This window comes from Hydra vulgaris, chromosome 04 (genome assembly GCF_038396675.1).
Source record: "Hydra vulgaris chromosome 04, alternate assembly HydraT2T_AEP".
Taxonomy (NCBI): domain Eukaryota; kingdom Metazoa; phylum Cnidaria; class Hydrozoa; order Anthoathecata; family Hydridae; genus Hydra; species Hydra vulgaris.
The window spans coordinates 3,174,041-3,181,606 of NC_088923.1; the positions used below are offsets into that span (position 1 = coordinate 3,174,041).

The 7,566-nt window shown below is 25.1% G+C and overlaps 1 long non-coding RNA gene across 1 annotated transcript; it reads left to right on the forward strand.

Moving 5' to 3' along the window:
• Positions 1-5,152: 5,152 nt before the first annotated feature.
• On the forward strand, positions 5,153-7,277 carry LOC136078952 (uncharacterized). The gene is made up of 3 exons (XR_010637811.1): positions 5,153-5,629; positions 6,427-6,528; positions 6,708-7,277. It is a non-coding gene; the product is annotated as an uncharacterized LOC136078952 (long non-coding RNA).
• Positions 7,278-7,566: the final 289 nt, after the last annotated feature.

The following is a 7,566-nucleotide window of genomic DNA, read 5'->3' on the forward strand; positions in this document are numbered from 1 at the left end:
ATTTAATATGGGCTATGAAATCCTCAAAAAGTCCTGATCGTATCTAAAAGTTTATAACTATTTATAGGTACAACTTGACTACTTTTTATACTACAACTATTAATCACATTGAAAACATACAAAATATTTTATTAAAACTATTACACTTGTCAATGCTTCATTTTTAAATTATTTTGGGTAAAAAAATTTTAAATAAATAATTCAAATGTTTGAAAAAATTGAGACAAAATAGAAAACAAACTTGATGATATTACATATAAATTTTTAATAAAAAAACAAGAATGGTGGTGCCTAATGATTGTGTATGCCACCATTAACCACAAAGCTGCTACCATGCTGTCTTCGCCTGCAAACTTCTTTACAACAGTTTTCTTCTGCTGTAGCTCCTAGCACCCCTGTTAGGGGATAATAGGTCCAGCTAAATGATTCCCCGTCTCTCCCTCTTAACCGGACCCATCACAAAAATGAGCGACTGCTAGTTGGTCCAGGGTGCTGATACATGTATCTCTGATAGACACCATATGTAAGATCTAATGACATTGAATTGTAAATAGATTAGTTATTTTCACAAATAGTTGGTTTATATTAAATGTTACATAATACCATTCAGTACTAATCTATTTACAATTCAATGTCATTAGATCTTACATATGGTGTCTATCAGAGATACATATATCAGCACCCTGGACCGACTAGCAGTCACTCATTTTTGTGAATGGTATTATGTAACATTTAATATAAACCAACTATTTGTGAAAGTCATTGGCTGAACAAATAAAATGAAAGACAATCAACTATATATTTTAAAAATGTTAATCAAAGTAAAAATTTAAATACTACTCTTGATTTTACTTCTACTGCACTTTGATGGATAACATAATAAAAATGTATTAAATAGTGTATGTAAATAGAAATATTATGAATTCAATAATCATTCAGAAAAATAATTAAATCATAATTTCACTAGCAGAAGGTTGTGCTGATTATAGAGAAGCTTTTTTAAACATACCAATTGTAGCAGCTGAAGATGTATCTCAAGGTTAACAAAGTTGTAATAAAAAACAAATTTGCAAATGTCGAGAAATGCATACATATTAAAAAGTAACAATTTTGTTACTTTTTAATATGTATGCATTTCTCGACATTATTTTTCTGAATGATTATTGAATTCATAATATTTCTATTTACATACACTATTTAATACATTTTTATTATGTTATCCATCAAAGTGCAGTAGAAGTAAAATCAAGAGTAGTATTTAAATTTTTACTTTGATTAACATTTTTAAAATATATAGTTGATTGTCTTTCATTTTATTTGTTCAGCCAATGACTTTCACAAATAGTTGGTTTATATTAAATGTTACATAATACCATTCACAAAAATGAGTGACTGCTAGTCGGTCCAGGGTGCTGATACATGAAATTTTACAATTTTTTTGTTATCTTTAGTCCAATCTACACAGTCTACCACTGGTAAATTTGTGTAGGATAATTTTTAGTATTGATTATAAAATTAAAAATACAATCAGCAACGAGTGGTAAGTTTAACAATTTTGTTAAACTTACAACTCGTTGCTGATTGTATTTTTAATTTTATAATCAATACTAAAAATTATTCTATACAAATTTACCAGTGGTAGACTGTGTAGATTGGACTAAAGATAACAAAAAAATTGTAAAATTTTAAAAGTAACAATCGTCAAATCAGTTCTGTGTGAGATACAACCTTATTAATAAAATGAAAATAAACAATCAAAATATAACAGTAAAAATATAAAAATATATATTTATTAAACAATACGCTAACATTAGGAATGTATATACTTTGGTTTATAATGGTATAATGGTATTTATTATGCATACTTTGTTTATATATAAATTATGTTAATTTGGTTGTAAATATATATAAACGATGTTATTTATACTTATGAAATCTTAAAAATAAGCATAATATTTAGTATAGTCTAAACAATAAGTAAACATAAGGCATGCTAGTATAATGATTTAAATAATAGTCCAGTTATGGAAGTATACAATCGAAGTAAAAAAAGATAATAACAATAATATCTTTTATTATAGTTGAAAAACACTAACAAATTTTTTGTTAGGAATAAACCAATGAAGAATCTGATTTGTATACTTATTTATATATGGTGTGTTAATAAAATTGTCAACTGATACTACCACTTAACAATCCATTCAAAAGCAAGAGTCTTTATCTGAAACATTATTCTTTTTATATGTAACCTAAGAAAACAATAAGTTTTTACATTTATCATTATTTTTTGTTTCAAACATAAGTTAACTATAATATTATTATGAAATAAAAGAAACTAACTTTAATCTGTTAGAGAATTAAAAACACTTTTATTTATATTTTGCACTTTAATTTTAATCTAATAATAAAAATCAACTTAATACAAAATTGCAATAATTTTTGTAGAGTCGGCCCCCCTCCCCTTATCCGCCCCCGTATTTCGCTTACCGAAAAAAACAACAACAACAAAAAAACGAAAATAGGCACCAAAAGTTCTACACTAATTAAATTATTTGCTGGTATTTATTTTTCGTTGAAAATTGGCATGTGAATAGGAAATGCATGTAGAAAATTATTTTGTTAATAAAAAAAGGGGGATCGACATTTTTACGACTGCAATTTTATGTGCGAACATCAACCAAATTTTCATGCAAAATTTTCGAAAAAATAATCCATAAAAAAGTATGCTAACCATACATTATAGTTATAAAAAAATCAAGATTAACCTTTCGTTTTTTAAAAATAGTCTAGGTTCATATATATTTATAATAAGAATCACCACAAAATAACGTTTGCCTAGAACTACCTAAAAAAAGTGGTAAACTTAATCTAACACAAATTAAACTATTTGCTGGTATTTTTTTTTCGTTGAAATTTGGCAAGTGAATAAGAAATGCATGTAGAAAACTGTTTTAATAATAAAAAAAGGGGGATCGACATTTCTTCTACTGCAATTTCATGTGTGAACATCAACCAAATATTCAGGAGCAAAATAATCCATAAAAAAATTCAGTAACCATACATAAAAGTCTTGAAAAATCAAGATTAGCTCTTCTTCTTTAAAAAAATTATCTATGTGTATATATGTTTCTAAAAAAAAGTCTACCAAAACACGTCTGTCCCACGCTGCCTAAAAAAAGTGTTAAAAAAATGAGAACCAAAATTTTAGCATAAAAATCGGTTCCGTAAATCGCGATTTCCGCGTACCTATATATATATATATATATATATATATATATATATATATATATATATATATATATATATATATATATATATATATATATATATATATATATATATATATATATATATATATATATATATATATATATATTTATATTATATATTATATATATATATACATATATTATATATACATATACACACACATAAAATATATATACATATTATATATATATATATATATATATATATATATATATATATATATATATATATATTCTTCCTAATGAACCTACTATTTGTTTTCTTCAACACTATGGTGAAACATAGTGTTGAAGAAAACAAATATTAGATAAGTGTTTTGACTAATTTATTATTGCTCTGTTCTTTACGAACATTGAGCACTCTGTTTGTAGAATACACTAACCTAATTTATATACATTATATACATACATATATATTATATAAATTATGCTCGTGTATACTACAAACAGAGTGCTCAATGTTCTTAAAGAACAGAGCAATAAATTAGTAATAAAACTTATCTAATTTTTTTTTTCTTCAACACTGTGTTTCACCATCAGTAGGTCCATCACGAAGAAATTCTTCTTGTATTTTTTTGTATAGTGTATTTTTTTTTAATAATTTGTTTAACTATGTATTAAAGTGTGCATTTTAAAGAAGTCACTATATTTATTTAATGGTATAAAGTGATTGGAATGCTCAAAATCTTAAAAAGATTATATGAAAAGATGAAGAGTTACCAAATCTGGTCAGTTAGCTATATAAAGGAAAGTCAATTGAAATCAGAAGATAATCAATATTTTTCAAACCATAATTTTGATTCTGATGATGAACCACCAATCACACCTGATAAATCAATTGCTTCAGTAGAAAATTCTTATATGAGTAATATTGAATATGGTATAATATAATATTTTTTTCAATTAATAATGAGCCTAATTAATATATCTTTTCTCTATTATTCATGTTTTGATTATGTATGGGCACTTACGCTTTTATAAGTAATCTATTAACTAATTAGTTTAATTATTTGAATAAAAATAAAGTACTTTTATTTAATATTATCTTATTAATATAAAATGTTCAGTAAAATTATGTGTGTGCTTATTTATTAAATTTTTATTTATTATTAAAATTATGTGTGTAATGATAATAATGTTGTTGTAGAAATAACATATAGGTAACATGTTTTTATAGAAATAATATATTTTTATATAATAACATTTATAAAAATATAAATGTTGTTTTAGTAACTTTAATATTTTTACAAATTTTATTAAATCAATAACATTTATATTTTTATAAATATAAACAATTAATAAAATATAAATGCTATTATTTAAAAGTTATAAAATTAAATCTTGCTTCCTGAGGTTTTTACTAACTTCAAGTTAAGTTTAAAAAAAAATTTAATTTAAAAAATCTTTTTTAAATATATTTTTTTCTTGCAGCTAATTAGAAAATGACAGAGCATAAATTCTGTGTTGCAGTTGAGAAAGAAGGGCGGAACACTGTTTAAGACATCGTTCCATGTAGTTGGATTGACATTAAAAGTAAACATTAATTTTTCAAAGAAATCCTGTTAATTCAGTTCTATCAATGATAAAGTTGTAAACTAAGCCTTCTAAATCTTGGTTTTCTTTCCTATTAATTAAAATTAAGTGTTCTAATAGTTATTTAGAGTTTTTTTTACAGTTTCTATTATTCATTTAGTTAGTTATAGAAATTGAATATTTTTAAATTTAGATTCATTTGAGGAATTAGTTGTAGAGCTAAAACTTGGAACACCAAGTACAGATAAAGACAAAAAGCCATTTCAATTTTTAAGACATAAAAAGAAAGCCCGAAATGTTGGTTTTCTTTGCAAGTTTTTAAATTTCTTTTAATTAAAAAAAAATTTATTATAAACTTGTTTTATTAAGGTACCTGTTTTGTAGTTACAGAGTTTAACGAGGGATGTAACCACAAATTTAAAGGAAAATTATCCAAAAGTAAATGCCAAATATAAAATATTTAAATGTCAATGTTTCGACAATGATATTGTCAGTTTCATATAACAATAAATTTAGGCTAATTGTTTTTTTTATTATTAGATAGTATTAATGAAATTGAAGTGGATTTAATAACAAAGAAAAAGTGCAGTAATAAACAAAAAATTTACACATGAGAATACTTGTGGTGTTATTCAATTTCAAATTATTTTTGCACGTGTTACATATTATATTATGTTCTTTTTTTTACTTTAGGCAGTTCTTTTATCTTCTCTTTTTAGTTGATTAGTTAGTTAAATACCCCAGTATCGAACACTGCCATGGTGATAGAATACAACCAACACGTAATAATGTGGTCAATAATTGGAAAAAATTGGACTTTACTGTTGGTAAGTCTTAAATATTCACATCTATGATCAGTTGACAATATTGACATCTATGACATGACAGGACAATATTCACATGACATGACAATATTCACATCTATGATCAGAAAATTTTTTTCTTTTATAAGTGTATATTTTTAACACACTCTTCATTAGATAAAAATCAATTTCTTTTTAGTTCATTTTTATCTCAGTGTATGTACCTCATATGATTTTTATTAAACTATGTGCCCAATATAAAATACTCACGAAATTTCATACAAACTGTTAACAGTCTGCATGAATTTCCTTGAGTATAATGATATAATATACAGAAACCACTCCTATTTACGAATGGCCACTGGAAATCATAGAAATTTCATGGAATTTCTTTTGGTCATGTAATACTTCAATTTTTCAATTAAGTCATGTAAAATTGAACTTTTCACTATTTATTTTTACTGAAAATGATCACTAATCTTTTTCTGCCAGTGATAATTTTTAGGATATTTGTAAAAAAAAATTATTTGATACATTTGCGTGTCTTGTGTTAAACAAATATATGTGTTTGTTAATTTATAAAAAAATGTTGCTCTAAAATTGACATGAAATAGTTGCTTTTATTTTTTCAACGACTTAAAAAGAAATAATATTATTGCTGACATAATCAAATTCGAAAATGTAAGATTAAACCGGTTGAGTGAAAAAAATATATTCGTACGTAAAGTAGTAATTCTAAAATCCTAATAATTCAAAATATTTTTTTTTGATGACTCAAATACAACATATTATATATTTGTACTTGTATGCCTTCGTTTTAGTTCAAGACCGAGCTAAAATGCTAACATTTCTTCCTGTCACCAGTAGAATAGACACTATCTGTGAGAATGATATTGGTTACAATGAATAATACTTGGAATCAGGTTTCCTTTAACATACTTTTTATGTATCTGATCAATATTATTGAATTTAGTTCAACTTTATAATGAATTTACTAATAAAGAGGAGAAAAAAAGTATATAGTGAAAAGTTCTCTAAAGAACTTTTCACTATATTTCTTACTTTTTTTATAGTTTTCGCTATATTTCTTACTTTTTTATAGTTACAGAAAATGCAAAATCACAATTATCAATGTCTAGTAGAAGGGGTGTGCAATTAAACAGTGAAAACAGCGAATACCCATTGGAGGCGGCCGAGTTTCAACGAAAAGTGATGTTGTCTTTGTTACATCAGTCACTGATTAGTTTTATTAGAAAAAAAAATTCAGTCGATTAGCTGAAGTTTTAACTAAGAACGCGGACAACGATGACAGTAGTTTATTTAACAGAATTAACCACTTTAAAGATTTTATTCCTTTTGAAGCCAAATTGTAAGCAGACGTTGAACTTCAACGGAAACTAAAATTATCGTTTGATACTTTGGCTCTTTCAACGGACAATCAAAAGGAGCATATTGTATCTATCTTAGAACAGGATAAAGTCAATCTTATGTACGGCAATAATGTACCTGAAAAAAACTATTTTGTCCACGTTGCATTAACAGAGTTAGAAACTTTATTAATGTGCATGTTGAAGTCTTCGACACAAAAGTGGAAATCATGTTCAGAGACATACCTCAAAACAAAAATGAGTGAGTGTTAAAAGCAATCGCGTAAAAGAGTAGCACCTAAACAGCGGCGCCTTTGAAGACTTTAAAAAACTTTTATGTTATTAGTCTATACTGATTTTGTTTTTTAAGTCTGTAATGTTGACAAATTTTTTTACTCAATTTGTATGCATTGTTTTTGTCAGTTATATTTAAAAAGCAAAATTTACTTAAATTTGACAAATCAGTCGCATTACTATGAAACTCGTGTAATACAAAAAGTAATTTAGTCAATTAAAACAGCAATATATTATCGATAATATATATTATATATATTATGAGGTTTAAGTATAATACAAACCGCATTGCTATCACAG